At 44.1% G+C, this 16592-nt stretch overlaps 1 long non-coding RNA gene across 1 annotated transcript; it reads left to right on the plus strand.

Moving 5' to 3' along the window:
• The first annotated feature begins 2316 nt into the window (after nucleotides 1–2316).
• On the plus strand, nucleotides 2317–14385 carry LOC128353019 (uncharacterized). The gene is made up of 3 exons (XR_008320787.1): nucleotides 2317–2450; nucleotides 10941–11056; nucleotides 14058–14385. It is a non-coding gene; the product is annotated as an uncharacterized LOC128353019 (long non-coding RNA).
• Nucleotides 14386–16592: the final 2207 nt, after the last annotated feature.

Below are 16592 nucleotides of genomic sequence, written 5' to 3' on the forward strand. Positions count from 1 at the left end.
AGCGCACAGAGGAAATGAAGATAAGAAGGGTGGATACCTCTCCACTCCAAATACCATGATCCTCACTGCAGGAAGCCATCTTAAAGACTGCCTAGCCTGTCCTGGTGTCTCTCAGCCATCTGGTCTGATGGAAGACTAACATAGGCTGAAACATCACACATATCTGAACTGAAATAACATGCCTTTCCCAAAAAGAAGATCCACATGTTCAGGAAACCATATGGGACAGCCTTCCTGGGAATGTATTACTTCAAAATGCAGGCAAAGCCACATGACTAAATGGTCCCCCATGTCAAAAGCTCCCTGATCCTGGGAAGGCATATCAGTGAGAAGGGTTCCAGTGTGGCTTTCTTCCCTAGTCCATAGTCCTTTTTGTGCGTGAGGAAATTTTTTATAGGAGCATTCAGTAATGCAGTCTCTCATCTGTATTCTGAAGTGGTACAGCTCCAAGAGGGCTATACCATATGCTTCTGAATGTATAGACTCAAAGCCATTTAGTTGTGCCTTAGTTAGATGAGAATGGGATCACTGGAAGCTCTCCTATGAGCCAGAGAGCAGTTGGTGATATGATTTAGTCAGCCATGCTATCAGAAAACTTCTCAAGCAGCAATGGTATCCAGTAATCATATGATGGAACAAAGAGAGAGAGCAGTGTATATAAACCATGCTGCATGGTATTTTTAAATTAAGGCAAATAACCTTTCACTAGCTTCTTGCACCAGACTTTGAACAATACTGAATTGCCATACAGCATGCATGCAGGTATGAATGAACAGTGAACCATCTGAGGCCAGATGTTAGGAGTCTGAGAACAGGCAGTAATCTCTGGAAAATGAAGAGCACAGCTGGTCATACACATTCACATAAAGTTATTCACATGACTTCAGCTGTCATTCAGACAACTGATCCATCTGACTATGAGGATACTGTTAAGTGCTAATAACCTTTTCCTTTACATCTATGTCTTTTTTTTATAAGCTCCTTCATATTTGGCCCTTTGTCCTATTTTTAGTAGCAAATATTTGACGTTTTTAGTCCAAGATTAGAAAGAGGAAAATATTAGACAAATAAGCAGCAGTGAAAATAAAGCAGACACGTTTGGGTGGATGATTGAAAGAACTCAAGGCTGAAATGCTAAGACTATATAGCATTTGCTCAGAAGTGTTACTAGGTACTTAACTGATCTGGGCTTAGGCCTACAAGACCTGGCCCAGGCCCACAAATGGAAAACTGGTATATAAAGAAAAACTAACCATCATGCAAAAAGAAATCAGCCATGTTAGTCTTGCACAGGTTGGGGCTCTTCACATGAGCAATCTAACTTCAGTTCAGCGGTAATCTGAGATCCCTGCCTGCATGTTTCCTTGGAGCGTGTTGTGTGAACCTAGGCTTTTCTGGTGATCTTCGACTGACACAGCACAATAACCCAACAAAAAGCCAAGAGCGACACGTCGACTTCACATCCTAGCTTACGTTCTGTCCACCCTTCTCCCACACCATCTTCAAACCCAACAGTCCTAAAAGATCCTGCATCAGCATGAGCCTTGTATAATAATAATAATAATAATAATAATAATAATAATAATAATAATAATTCAATTTCTATACCGCCCTTCCAATAATGGCTCAGGGTGGTTTACAAAGAGAAATAACAAACAAATAAGATGGCTCCCTGTCCCCAAAGGGCTCACATTCTAAAAAGAAACATAAGACACACACCAGCAACAGTCACTGGAAGTACTGTGCTGGGGGTGAATAGGGCCAGTTACTCTCCCCCGCTAAATAAAGAGAATCACCACGGTAAAAGGTGCCTCTTTGCCCAGTTAGCAGTTACCTTCCACACGCCTCATCCCTTGAAACATAAAGATGAAACATTTCCTATGGTTGAGGGCAATGCCACTCTGAAAAGTCAGTTACCAACAAACTTCAGTTCCACTAAAGCCTGGCTTTTCTTTCTGTGGAACAGTGGTGGCTGGTCAGTAAGGGCAGAAGGGGCTGTGCCCCCACCCAAACAAAATCAAACAAGCTAGTAAAAGATCAGACTTACTGGCAGCCAGGGAAGCTGGAGGGAACTGGAGCTCTGCTGGGAGTTTCCTTCAGCCCCTCCTCCCCTACCTGTAACTTTCTCTTTTGATTTTACCAGCTGAAACAGCTACTCCTCAAGCTGCTCCAGCTAGTCTGATTCTGGGGGCTTTGCCTGGCACTGCCATCAGGGAGAATGAAAATAATGGCTGAAAAATACACTTCCTGGTTGCTTCAGGGAGTATATTTTAAACACATTTCCCCCCTTCTTCCTGGGGGCAGTGCCAGGAGGAGCCCCCTAGGAACCAGACTGGTTGGAGCAGCTTGAGTAGCAGTTGTTCCAGCCAGTAAGACCAAAAGAGGAAGTTACAGGCAGGGGAGGAGGGGCTGGAGGAAGCTCCCTATTCTGAAGGTTTCCCTTGCTGCTGGTAAGTCTGATCTGTTATTAGCTTATTGTTGTTGTTTGGCAGGGGACACTGCGTGCCTCTTGCCCTTACTGACTAGCCACGACTGTCAGGCAGAAGTTTTAGTGAAGGAGCTAAATTAAAGCTTGAACCATTTGGAAGAAGTTGCCTGATTCACACAGCTGGGGCATCTAAGGAATTCCCCCCTCATTTACTGAACTCCCCCCATAAGACCCAATGAGCCTTATCTTCAATCCCCCAAACATATCCCACCCACCCAGCCCCCGGAATGTCTTTCGTCTCCCCTACTCTGCCAAATCTTTGTGTGAGGAATTTCTCCCCAGGTTTTTCCTCTGCCTGAATCCCATCACACCTCAACTTTCTTCTGTGGTGATCAGGGTGCCCAGGTTTCTTTAAAGTGATGTTGAATTTAATGAGTTAGGAAATGCTCATGTGAACCATCCCAGTGGGGAACCCCGTGAATCCAGAAGCCATCATATAATTGATGTCTGGATAGCTTCTCTTTTTTGCAGGTCTCTATTTCCTTTCCTCCTGCTTACAGCCTCCATTTCTCTTTCTGCCAATACATTGCTGGCTCCACTCATAATCCTCATTTTCCTCCCTGTCTTTTCACAGTATCTTCTTCTTTCTCTTTCCTTCCATCACTGTCCTTTCCCTAGCTCTACAGTGTTTTTCTTCACTGTTTCCTGTACTTCTCCATCTTCCATTCTGCATTGCCTCCCTTTCCCTGGAACCCCCTGCCTTCGCGGGCAGGGTGGTGGTGGTGGTGGTGGGAAAGCTGCATATCCTTATTTCTGCTTTTCTCTCCTCTTAAACGCTACCCTCCCTTTTCTTTTCTCTCCTCTCCTCCCCCCACCTTATCCCTTCCCCTTTCTCAAGGTCACCCTTCTCTGCAGTCTAATAAATGTCATTTTCTCTAAAGCTTGCCCTGAATGAGACGATTTGCCTCCAGTGAAGCAGAACAAACTGAGATGAGAAAGCCATTCATCTGTATTGACTAAACCCATCCCTTTTTGGGTGGGTGGGGGCAAATGCACAATGGGAAGCTTCATTTGGGAAGCTTTAAAAGTGGGATGTCACATTATCTTCAGAGCCCAGACAGGCCTTCTCTGGCCCTCTCTCTACCTGTGTGGGTTTGAATCCTAGCCCCTCAGATCTTTTCTGCTTTCTAAGCTGTTTGGATACCAAAGAAAGCCCCTGGGACTCTCTCTGTGACTGCTGTTCCGCATGTTATCTTATCAGCAGGCTCCTGATTAGTGCACAGAATAAATAACAGTGAGATAATTATCTCCCTGATCACCACTCAACTGGAGCAAGAGGATCTGCCACGGAGCTGCAATACGTGAACTGTTGTGCATCTCCAAGGACTGATGCATTGCCATCCTGGACATGCTCACATTTCAGGGGGCTGAGATAAGGCTCTGCCTTTTCATCCCTGGCTGTTCCTGTGAGTCAACCTCACCCACAGCACAACTGGATTTTTACTTGGGGGGTGGGGGAGGGACATTTCTGCAGGAGTGCTGCTGGATGAATATATGGGCAGATTCAGTGTGGTTCCTTGGCAAGGGTTCCCACAATTTCAGAAAATAATTGCACATGAATAGAACTAATATTTCAATCTAAATTCTACTCCAGGCATCCTGCAGGGCGAGTCCCTTTGACCCTACAGAGGTTAATTAACCAGATTTCAGGACGGTGTGAATGAATGATATAATCTTGCATTTCTATTTTTAAGCCAAAGGACAGGTTTATATGATTTCATGCTGCTATCTAGATAAAAGAATGTTTAAACATAGGCAAACTTGAAACATGTATTAGAATATTTGTTGTTACTGTACCATCACTTTCCATTATGGTAAAGGCAAAGTGTGCTGTTAAGTCGATGTCGACTCCTAGCAAGCACAGAGCCCTGTGGTTGTCTTTGGCAGAATAAAGGAGCGGTATACCATTGCCCTCTGCCGCGCAGTAGGAGATGATGCCTTTCAGCATCTTCCTATATTGCTGCTGCCTGATATAGGTGTTTCCCATAGTCTAGGAAATACGCCAGCAGGGATTCAAACCGGCAACCTCTGGCTTGCTATTCAAGCCATTTCCCTGCTGTGCCATTAGGTGGCTTCTTTACAGTATGGTACCTCCCTGTCATTTTTGCTTAGCCATGTTGATTCATCTCTATACTGTACTGTATATCCATCCCCTCTCAACAGTAAGGGAAACAATTTGGACTCCCCATTCTTGTGTGTGATATTTCTAGTATCATGTACCACACTTCTAGGGTGGGGCGGAGTGGGGGGGAGACAAGGAAGACATGGTAAATCTTAACAATGATTAAAGTAACCCATTACAAATGATTGGGAGAATAAGCAATCTAAAATGCTAAAACAATTGAGATTATTAGTTACTGGAATAGAATTAAAACATTACAAAAGAGTAAGACAAGACATTCTGGGAATAGTATACAAATATAATTACAAGTGTGGTCACTCTTTCAGAGTGGATATTCTGAAACATTCAGTTATCTTTATGTATTATGTATGCTGTGTTTTCATAGCATTTCTTTTTTATATGGACTTAGTTTTGTATGATATATACTTTTCACAATAAGTTTTTTTTTAAAGGTGTATTGCACGTTGTGGGGGAAAGGACTGAATCTGATGATAAACTGCAGCTCTGAAGGCAAGATTAGAAAATGGATTATGTGAAGTTTATAGAGAATAGGAATTATGGGAGGGAAGTTAATGCATTGCTCTGTCCCATTCCCAGTACTTTGGTTAATCCCCCTTCCTCTGGTATTCGCAAAACAGAAAATCTGTTGCTTTTGGCTGGGTTGTGAAAGTTGACTGTGATTACACTGTATTACCAGAAACCCATGAATCCAGAGTACAAGAAGATAACTGATGTGAACTGCAATGTGCCCTACAGGGAAGGAAATACAAATGTGAGATAGCAAGGAAGACTTTCTTCTTGCAGAGTTATTTTTAATCACAGTTGAAATTCTGTCTGTGCAGTGAATATGCTGCAGTGTGAGATTGTCAACAATCTCTTGTGACTGTCAACAGTCTCTGTAGTTTGAACATTCACTATAGCTTGAAGAGTGCTGCTCTACATAGGAGCTGCTCCCCACAACATTTACTTACTGCCAATGCCTGTTCTCCTTCTGGGGATCCAACTGCCCATTGTTGGAGATGGAGTTCCTGTGCATCAAGCTTTTGCACCAACTATCCTAATGGTCACTAGGGGCATTGGGAGTAGAGGTAGTTACTGAGGGTCTCCTTACCTGTCCCTGTCTGCCTCTACTCTATGACCCCTGCTTTGACTCCTCCAGTACTTCCTTTGGTGAGTCAGTTCTCTTCCTTTCCTCCTAGAGAGAGGACGGAAACATCTATCTCTCTACCTACCTATTATGTTGTTGATAGATAGGATTAGGTCTTTCCTATCCTGATGTATTTCACCAATAAACTAGTTAAGTAACTTAGACTTTACAATGATCTCCATGCGTGTTCTTTAAATAGCTGCAACAACTAAACTCCACACTCTGTAACTGGAGTGGTAGTTTCCTTGGCAATTTGCTAAATAATCACAAACCCCAACACACATGACATGCATAACTATAGCCTAAGAGCCCCTCTTTTTCTTGTTTTAAAAGCCATCTTGAGAGGGCACAACTGGTAGTAGATAAATGGCTGAGAGGGTGGGGGTGCTTAGCTATTTCCCTGCGTGCCATTTTCCTACTCCAGATCTTTGACCAACATCTCCTTGACCTGTGCTAATGTGGATTTTGCACCCAGCCAAGGGAGGGAAGGTGTGTGTGTGTTTTGGAGTGGGGGGAATCATGCGTTAAAAAAAGGTAAGCGCTAAACCCACCCCATCCTACCCCACCCCACTCTGCTTATCCACAGTCAATCATATCCTCCTTGGTTGGTTGTTGTTTTTATTATTTGTTTGTTTATTTGATTTGTATACCGCCCTTCCAAAATGGCTCAGGGCGGTTTCCAATTAAAACAAACCACTAAAACAGTAAAGAGCTAAAACTAATAAAAAACCAATATAACAATTAACAATTTTAAAAACATTTTAAAACAACAATTAAACAATTGCAGTGATTAAAACCCCCGAAATCGGGTTTTGAATTGTAAAATAGACCAGATATTAAAAACCCCCAAATTTAGGAAGCTGAGAAAGCTTGGCTGAAAAGATGGGTTTTCAGGTGTTTTTTGAAAATTGCCAAATGGGAGGATTGTATCTCAGCAGGGAGCGCATTCCACAATCTTGGGGCAGCGATCGAGAAGGCCCGTCTCTGTGTAGCCACCAAACGGGTCAGCGGCAACTGGAGACAGACCTCCCCAGATGATCTCAGTGGGCAGTGGGGCTCATAATGAAGTGTAACTCCATCAGTAAAGGAGCAACATGGTCTCTCCGAGATGACCCAGAGACCAACCTGGCTGCCGCGTTCTGAACCAACTGAAGTTTCTGGACTACGTACAAAGGTAGCCCCATGTAGAGCGCATTACAAAAGTCAAATCTGGAGGTTACTAACAGATGTACCACAGTTTTGAGGTTATTGATCTCGAGAAACGGGCGCAGCTGGCGTATCAGCTGAAGCTGATAGAAAGCACCCCTGGCCATCGCCTCAACCTGAGAAACCAGGGAGAGGTGTGAATCCAGAAGTACTCCCAGACTGCGAACCTGTTCCTTTTGGGGAAGTGTGACCCCATCTAGAACAGGCAGATCAAAATAATCTCTAGAGTTCTGACCCCACACAATAAGTACCTCCTTCTTATCTGGATTCAGCTTCCATTTTCTTCTCCCTCATCCAGCCCATTACTGCTTCCAGGCAGGCATTTAGGGAGGATATGCCAGCTCCTGAAGAAGTTGACATGGAGAAGTAGATCTGGGTGTCATCAGCATACTGGTAACACCCAGCTCCAAATCCCCTGATGATCTCTCCCAGCGGTTTCATGTAGATGTTAAAAAGCATTGGAGAAAGTACGGAGCCTAGAGGAACACCATACTTACACTCAGATTTTGAAGAGCAACAGTCTCCAAACTGTACCAAATTTGGTTAAAATGGGTTAGACAGTCCACAAGTTATCCCTCTAGTGCCTCAAATGTTCATGCACCCGCCATCTTGAATTGGGGTGGATGACATCATAACACACTACAGCCATCCCTATGTGCACCTACAGCTGTACCAGATTTGGTTCAAATTGGTTAGTCAGTTCATGTTAGCAGTTACACCTCAAACGCTCATGTGCCCGCCATCTTGAATGGGGTGGATTTCATCATCACAAAATATGCCGTTGAGGTGTCCCTTTGTGTCAATCACTACAAAATTTTACCAAATTTGGTTAAAATCAGTTACAGTCCACAAGTTTGCCCACTTGCACCTCAAATGTTCACACGTCTACCATCTTGAATTGGGATGGATGACATCATTACAAACTATAGCATTGAGGTGTCTCTATGTGTCCCTACAACTGTACCTAATCTGGTTCATATTGTTCCAGGCATTGCGAGCTGATGGGGGGGGAGGCACACACTCACACACAGAATTCTGGGTGATCTCATAAGCTTACTTGAGGAAAGTAGGCTAAAAATGCTGGTTGGGGGTAGAATGTTAGGATGAAAAAGGCAATTTAGATTTTTTGGTTTGGGGACAATGTGGGAAAAGGGTGAATAAGATTGTAGGTTAGGAATAGGTAGGATATTATAGGTATTTTAAAGACAGAGTCCGTAAGGAAGGAAATGTTCACACTCCAGCACTTTGGAGGCATACCTGTCCTAATAACTCCTGTTACTGTATATTAATAAACCTGCTCAGTTAAAATAGTGGGCTAGAGAGCCTCATGCACTCAGATTTTGCAGTACCTGCCCCAAATGAAAGCCCCATGTTTTCAGCTGAAAACATCGGTGGGTTTGTAACAACCTATGTGGAAATTTAATTTCTAGAGACTGGGAAGGGAGCTGAATCCTGGAGAATGACAACTCTAGCAACTTGTATGAAAAAAATTGAACGAGGCATCCCCAAGAGGCAAAAACAGGGACAAATGAGGGACTGTTTGTTCTAGGAACATAGGAAGCTGCCATTTACTGAGTCAGACCATAGGTTCATCTAGCTCAGAATTGTCTACACAGACTGGCAGCGGCTTCTCCAAGGCTGCAGGCAGGAATCTCTCTCAGCCCTATCTTGGAGATGCCAGGGAGGGAACTTGGAACCTTCTGCTCTTCCCAGAGTGGCTCCGTCCCCTGAGGGGAATATCTTGCAGTGCTCACACATCAAGTCTCCCATTCATATGCAACCAGGGCAGACCCTGCTTTGCTAAGGGGACAAGTCATGCTTGCTACCACAAGACCAGCTGCAGAATCCAGAAAACAGGGATGGCACCTGGCAGAAAGGGACAGTTGGAGTCTATGTGAGGTGCAGGCCTGTTCAGTCGCGTATAGGCAGCTGTTCCTCCTTATTCATAGAAGAACCTGCTTTTTGGCTCTACGTGCTACAGGCTCAAGATTTTCAGCCTGAAGAAAGCCTTTATTCTTGTTTCTCTCAGACTATCCCATTGGATGACCTCTTGATTGTCCTGCAGCATTGCAGTTCACATAACATGTATTTCCTTCCAGCAAGGAAAGCAGGCCCACTACCTAGTGTCAAAACTGGGCTCAGAGCACCACCATACCCTGCTGCAGCTGTGATACTGCCTCTCTCTGGCTATTCACAAATGAAGGGATCCTGTTTAATTATCCTAACCTAATGCTGTAATTCTGCTCTTAATGGAGTTGGGTTTTTTAAAAAAACACTGAGTATTTAAGAAGCATTGCTTCTCTTATTAGTTAAACAGTCACTGCGTATGACACTTTCTTTTTAAAATTGGTTGCTTCGGACCCATCTTAAGCAAGGATTCTGTTGTACCCCTCCTGTGTGGAGTTGGTTGCCATGGCAGTGCTGCATTGTTACTAAGCTGCTGTCATTTGCTTCAGGATCCTGCTGGGCGAAATAGTGTTGATGAAAGGTACTGGCTCATTTGATTTCTGCAAAAGGAGGGTCTCATGTAGCCTCCCTCTTCTAGTAAAGAGATGGAGCTGCAAAAATGGGAGGGGTCAAACAAAATGAACATACATTAAAGGATAGTATGTGGGAGAAGTCATGAGATTATCTACCAGATATATCCTCTGGGCATTTAAGAGTTAATTGGATCTGCCTGGAAGATGGGGACACACACACACACACACCCATACCCATAGTCTCAAGCTCTCTCTCTCTCTCTCTCTAAATAATCCTGAAGAGTGCTTTCACAAAAACCATTCCTCTGGCTTTTAAAATGCTCCCAGCTGTCTTAAGGGCTGGTAACCATGTGTTCAGGAACCATAACTCACAATGCTGCTGCTGTTGTTGCTGGAGCTTCATGTGATGGAATACAAGGCTCTCCTTTCCTGAACTATTTTTCCTTCACCATATCGAGGTCTGTAGCCAGGTTGACCCAAGTTCTAAGTCAAAGCGCTTCTCCAGCAGTCACAACCGAAGCTTCCTCCGCTTCTCCTTCTCCACTCTGTTCTGCCAACCCCACAGCCCTTTATACTCCTTCCCTTCATTTCTTCTGGGCCACTGCACTTTTATTTTATAGTGTCACAGTTACAACTACCATGCATCCTTCCCTTCCAGTGACCCTCAGTCCTTATATGTGGGCACTGAGGCTTAAGTAAGCCTACTCACTGTGCAGTCATCAGAGTGGCTTGGGTATAAGGACAGGCTTTGATGGTGGCAACAAACCAGGCTGCCACACCGAGACTCCACTGACTTCTTTGGCTGTTTGGGCAACTCGTAAAAGTGGTCTTGTGTGAGAGATGTTCTAAGGGAGCTCATCAATCCCTTAAAGTGCTGCCACATATTTGTACCTCAAATGCCATCCAGGCATTGGTGAGACACTCACAAGGGTATATTGTAGCAGGTTGAGTGCCTAACACTTTGAGGTGCTCAAATGGCAGATGGTACACCCTGCAAGAACAGATTATAATGTAAAATAATAGGGGAGACCTATGAATCAAAAACTGAGCATCAAACCTTGCTTAATAGGGAACTCCATGGGAGCCACTATGAGGTTGCAGCAAACTGCAGCGGTGAATATACAGCTCTGGGTCGACATCTGTAATAATGCTATTACAGCTTTGCTATTCTACTAATGCACAGTGTCTCTCTCCCTGCATTTGGTGTGACTTGGTCCTTGTTTGACCATACTAATGGACCATTAGGCTGTTCTTTGTACAGAGGAATATTCTAGAGTTACATCCACCTGGGGAGTGGGAAGACGGTTGAAAATATTTGCATGCACAAGGAAAGCTGATGAGATCAGCTTGGCTTTGGATGGCAAAAAAAAAAGAGTTTTTTTAAAATGCTGCTTGTCTTGCGCTTGACTTGGCATCTGTAATACTTACTCTACCTGTGCATTATTAAGCAGATTGTTTCAAAGACACCCACAAGTCTTAACTTTCTCTTCTCCTCAGAGGAAACTGACCAGAAAGGTTATCCTGGACTTTGAACTGCTTGTGGAAGGGCCTTCTGAACATGGAAATAATCTTGTCATGCTTATAGCATTTGCCTTTGCAGACAATCAAACATGGTAAGTGTGTTCAATGTGGCGATAAGGGTTGTTAGCACGTCAGTGCTGGGATGGGGTTTGGGACATGGTGCATAGGTACAGAGTCCTTTTTGTAAACATCTGTAAAGGGCTACAGTCAGAGCCAAGCTGAAGTTGAGCAAGGTGAGGTTCTTGCGCTATCACATTGCTCAGATGGAGGGACCAAGCCAGGAGCAACTGGCTTTTTATAATCCTGAGACCAGTTGGACCCTTATTAGGGTCAATCGGGTCAGTGGGCTAAAAAGCTGCAGATCTAGTTCTGGCCATTATATGGGTGGTGCTGCACTGCAGCAGAAAGCAACGTGATAGCTCTGTCTGCCTGGGAGCTGCTGTGATGGAGTAAGGAGTCAGCTGCCTGAACCCAGCTTGAGTCCCCTGGTTTGAGACCTCCAGCACCTTACGTTGGGTGCTGGGATATTTGACCAAACATCAAATGTCGTCTGATGTAAAATACTGACGTCAAATATAGAATATTCAGTGACTGGATCTTTGGTGAGTCTTTGATTAATGTTCACCAACAAGTTTTGCAGAGAAGACTTTTTCGGGGTAAATTTGTTTAAGCTCTATTCAGTTCTACATTTCCAATTACAGTTCCCTATTTTGAACCTCTTCTTCTTGACATCAGCTCCAGATTGTTTCTAAAGCTCTTGCTAATGCCTTCTTTCTCTGCATTTCCACAGCCATTTGCTTTCTCAGCTCTCTTTATCTTCTTGTCTATAGTGGCCTGCATATCCTGCTGGCGGAAAGCCATCTTGCAATCAGTGTTTCACATCCTTAAAATGATCTACACGTATACAGAGGCTAACCTTTTTCTCATCTCTCACTCGGAGATCAGTAGTTTTCCATGCAGCAGCCCAAATCTCCATACACCCCAGCAGAGCTCACACACTGCAGACAGATTTGCAGCGGCCCTTGGCAAACTGCCCTCTGCAGTGACCTCTGCTAAAGTTCCTGGAGGGGTCTTGTTTTGGCAGGTGGATGGGAGAGAGAATGAAAATGCAACTCTTGGCCAAGAGCATTACTCAGTATACCCCCAATCAGCAAATGGGAGTCCCTCCTGCAAGGCATCTGCAGAACAGCAGGGGCCTCTGGGAGAAGGCTTCTATTTGCACATGGAATGGGAGAGAGGAGGTGACAATGGAGCAATTCTCTCAGCTAAGAGGGTCACTCCACCATTGCACAAAGCCTGTGGGCAAAAATGGGGGAGCTATTGCTCAGGTGGTCTCACAGACTGGCAGTGGGCAAGGGCCCTGGACTCTAGTCTCGGCAGTTACCCCACCATGCCAACCCTTGATGCCAGCTCTGCCCAGCCATAGCTCTCCCAGTTTTAGTCCACAAATTATTTACAGGAACCACAAATATTGAGGAATGGAGGTGTCTGCAGTGCTTGCTTATGAGTCCGGGACAGAGAGATAAAGAGGCAGTTTCTCCAGAAACTACAGTATCTCAATTTTATTGACTGGAGTAGCAGGGAAAACAACAACAACAACAGGAAACTGGAATGACCTTCCACAGCAGAACTGCACCCCAATAATGAATTGCAAATGCTAACGGAGTAGGCTGGCATGGTGCAGTGTCTCCTTCTCGCTTTTCTCTCTAAATTATGCTATCCTGCATAGTTTCAAGAGAGGCTTCTTGCTACTGTAAGTTGGGTCACCTCCTTACTGGTCTCTACACACGGCCGTCCCTAGTGGGGTGCGGGGCTGGGAGCGAATCCGCATGTGCAGGGTCTCCTTAACATTTCATATCGTTACAGAATCATACTGATTAATGACGTACAGTGTAAATAGTGTGAGTGAGGTTTTTGGACATGTCCAACCAGCTTGGATATAGAATACCTGTCTAAAGAAATGAAAGGAAAAAAGCACAACACATGCTTCACAGTTCTCAGATCTTCTGGGTTGCAAATCAACTTGAGCATAGTGCATTCATAAATAAATAAATAAATAAATAAATATTTTACATTGTTTGTTCCAAAAGTTTTTGTAATTTCTGCCATGAAACAAGCCACTTATAGGACTTTTTGGATGGGTTTTAAAAATTTGTATGTGTGTGTGTGTGTATGTGTGTGCACACACACACACATGCGTGCATGTGTGCTGGACACCAGGCTAGTCCCATTTATGGCAATGAAAGCATAGGTATCATCACATATTTGCAATGCCGCTGTGCTCTTTTCAAAATATAGTTGATATTGCTCATCTACATTGTTTGAAAGCAGTTGTGAGCATGCTTAAGGAAATGCACATTGGAAAGCAATCCAGTGTTTTCAATATCAGGCCTCTCTAAATGTATTAGTCATTCTGGAACTGAGATACATAAAATTAACTAAGAATCGCCACTGGCAAATACTTTGGAGAAACAGGGTTGTTACTGAATGTCCAAACAGTCAGAAGTATAGGAACACGGGTTGCCAAGGCTGACTGCAGCTACCCCTGACCATTTTCCCTCCAATATTGTTCCCAAGATTAAAACCTCCAGGATTGCTTTCAGTAATCACCTGGAGACGGCTGCCATTTCATGTAGTTTCCAGGCCAATCCTGGAGAGCTGGCAATCCTAGAAACAGCCAGAACACGCAGTTGTACTTCTTGCTATAGGAATGAAAAATGCTTAATTAATTTGTCTAATCAAAGTAATATTTAATCCAGACTAACTTTAAAACCTGGAGAAAATGCACTCAGATCAATCTCCTCTGCTGCAAGATAGGGTTTGGGCAGTTTAAGCCTAGAGCTGTATTCATTGAATTGGGCATGCAGAGATTGGGCAAATATGCTGGCATTCTAGAAACCACCGTGGGCCGACGCTGGACTTGAATTCCAGATTCTTTCTAACCATTGCTTACAACAATCGATTGCTACAACTTTCACATGTTTACTTCAGAATGCTATGTCATGAGTTAAAGGCAGAACACCTCATCTGAGACAGCACTGTGCCTGTCTCACCTGGGCCCTTTGGTTACATGCCTACTGTGCTTTTTTTCAGGACCTGGCTTTTCTAGTAGCACATCCAGTCTCCACACTGACTCCACCTGAAGGATTTACCACCACTGACATACACGAACAACTGTAGAACCAGAACAGGCTATGCTGTACTCCACACAGCCAGCTTCTTGCAATCAGCATGGGGGTGAGGGTGGGGGCCCTATGTGAAGATGAAGCTGTCTCTTTCAGGAACACTGCCTGAATGACGGCACCTAGGCATTAACAAAGGCAGCTACCATGCAGGTATTCTCTTAATAGCTTGCACAAGACCACAAAGTGAATGTAAATGCCATCTGAATTTTGCTGCACTGCTTTTTGCTTCCCCTGCTCCAACCACATCCTCATAGCCTAAAATAAATCAGGTGATGTCAGTTGATGATCACTTTGCTTAATACCTGGCTTTTCCATATCCACATTAATGTCAGGCAGAGCAACAATTATTCATGCACTGGTTTGCGCTGTAGATGATCAGAGAAAGAGCATTTGTTTATGAGCATGAAAGCTTTTTGTGCATGTGGAGTTGCCCCAGCAGGATCTGATCCACATGTGCAAAGGACTGCAAGTGCAGATTAGAGCCTTGGTTCATGTATTTGAAATATATAAAGGCAGTTCACATGATCCTTGATAGGTAGGACAAGTCTCCTTTCTATGCAGCAGCTGTACCCAGTGCAAGCCTCACACACGATCACTTCCTCCCCCTCCTACGTTGCATTTCTCTTGCAGACAATAAAAAATCAGCAGTGCACACAGCTCCCAAACTTGGGTAGGACCCTTGTCCTAATTGATGATCGTGTGAACCGCCCTATAGTTTTGCTCAGTACCACATGCATAGTGTTCAGATATATATAGACATGCGGGTACACTGCACTCTTTCTATAGGAATTAAGGAAGGTCAGCTTTTAGATGCAGACAAAGAGTGTGTGTTATGTCACAGCCAGACATCAGCCAGCTGTGACATAAGGAGCTTGTGGGGGAGATCATTACTACTGATTACAGGAATCAAATTAAATGGAGTATCCAGCTTGGGTGAGGATAATTCCTATTATGTAAAGAAGGCTCTCAGTCTACTTACCTTGACTCCCTTCCCAGATGCTAGTGTCAGCCAGAATGGATTTGCAGGAGGAGAGGTGTTATTTTGCAGCGGAGAAGGTCAGGATTGACTTTCCAATAAGGGGGGCACTGGCACAACCATCCACAGCAGCTCAACAAGTTGTTCTAGTAAGAACTAATGTGCCTGCTTTCCTTTCAATATCCCTACAATTTGACACAAATCGGTTAGGCAGTTCACAAGTTAGAGCACTTGAGCCTCAAACGTCCATGCATCCACCATCTTGAATTGGGATGGATGACTTCACCATAAACTATGCATTTGAGGTATCCCCATGTGTCCCTACAACTGTACCAAATTGGGTCCAAATTGGGTCCCACTTGCACCTCAAATGTTCACACATCCACCAACTTGAACTGGGATCAATGCCATCATCACAAACTATGCTTTTGAAGTGTCCTTATGTGTCACTCACTATAACTGTACCAAATTTGATTCAAATTGGTTAGACAGTCCACAAGTTAGCCCACTTACTCCCCATCGTTCATGTGTCTGCCATCTTGAATTGGGGGGGGATATGACATAATCATGAACTATACCATTGAGGCATACTTATATGTTCTTACAGCTGTAGCAAATTTGGTTCAAATCGGTTAGGCAGTTCACAAGTTAGCCCACTTGCACCTCAAACATTTATGCATCTGCCATCTTGATTTGGGTTGGATTACATCATCACAAACTATGCTGTTGAGGTGTCCCTATGTGTCCCAACAACTGTGTCTGATTTGGTTCATATTGGCCCAGGCATTGTAAAGTAGATGGGGGTGGGTGGGACACATGAACGGACACACACGGAATGCTGGGTGATCTCATAAGCCTACTGGAAAGTAGGCTAAAAAGTGTAGTAGCCTAAAGAGTTGCTTTGCAACCTTATTTACATGTGTCACTGGAGAGAGAGGACACAGCCCTGGGGGGTGGGGGTGGGTAGGGCAGTCCTACTTCTCCAGCACCTATGGGTTCAGGGCGTACCCTCTCTGCAGCTAAAGCCTGTTCACATGGTCAGATTCAGGTTTGCTCCAGGGAAAATAAACCTTGAGCTTCTTTCAAGATCCCAATATTACATGTTCAGGGTGTGACTTGGAGGCTAAGGTAATCTGAAAGAAAGTCTGTGAGCAAGATCAAAGGCTCCTGAATTGTTTGTTTCTCTCTCATTCAAAAGAAGTTGGTGAGCTTCTCACCAACAGCAGGGTTGTTACTTCTGGAAAGGGGAGCTATGTGGGGAAACACAAAGAGAAACACAGGAGTGATTTTGTGAACTACACAATATAGATAACAAGGGTGTGCAGTGGAAACATCATGGACTTCTTTGTTCACATGGAATTGGACAGCACTGTTTTCTGAGGGCTGTACACCTATGCTACTTGTGTCTTTTCTAAGGGGAGCTATGATTCACAAAGAGCTGGTTATTAGCCAAAGGAAACTCTGGCT

Source organism: Hemicordylus capensis, chromosome 4 (assembly GCF_027244095.1).
Source record: "Hemicordylus capensis ecotype Gifberg chromosome 4, rHemCap1.1.pri, whole genome shotgun sequence".
In the NCBI taxonomy this organism is placed as follows: domain Eukaryota; kingdom Metazoa; phylum Chordata; class Lepidosauria; order Squamata; family Cordylidae; genus Hemicordylus; species Hemicordylus capensis.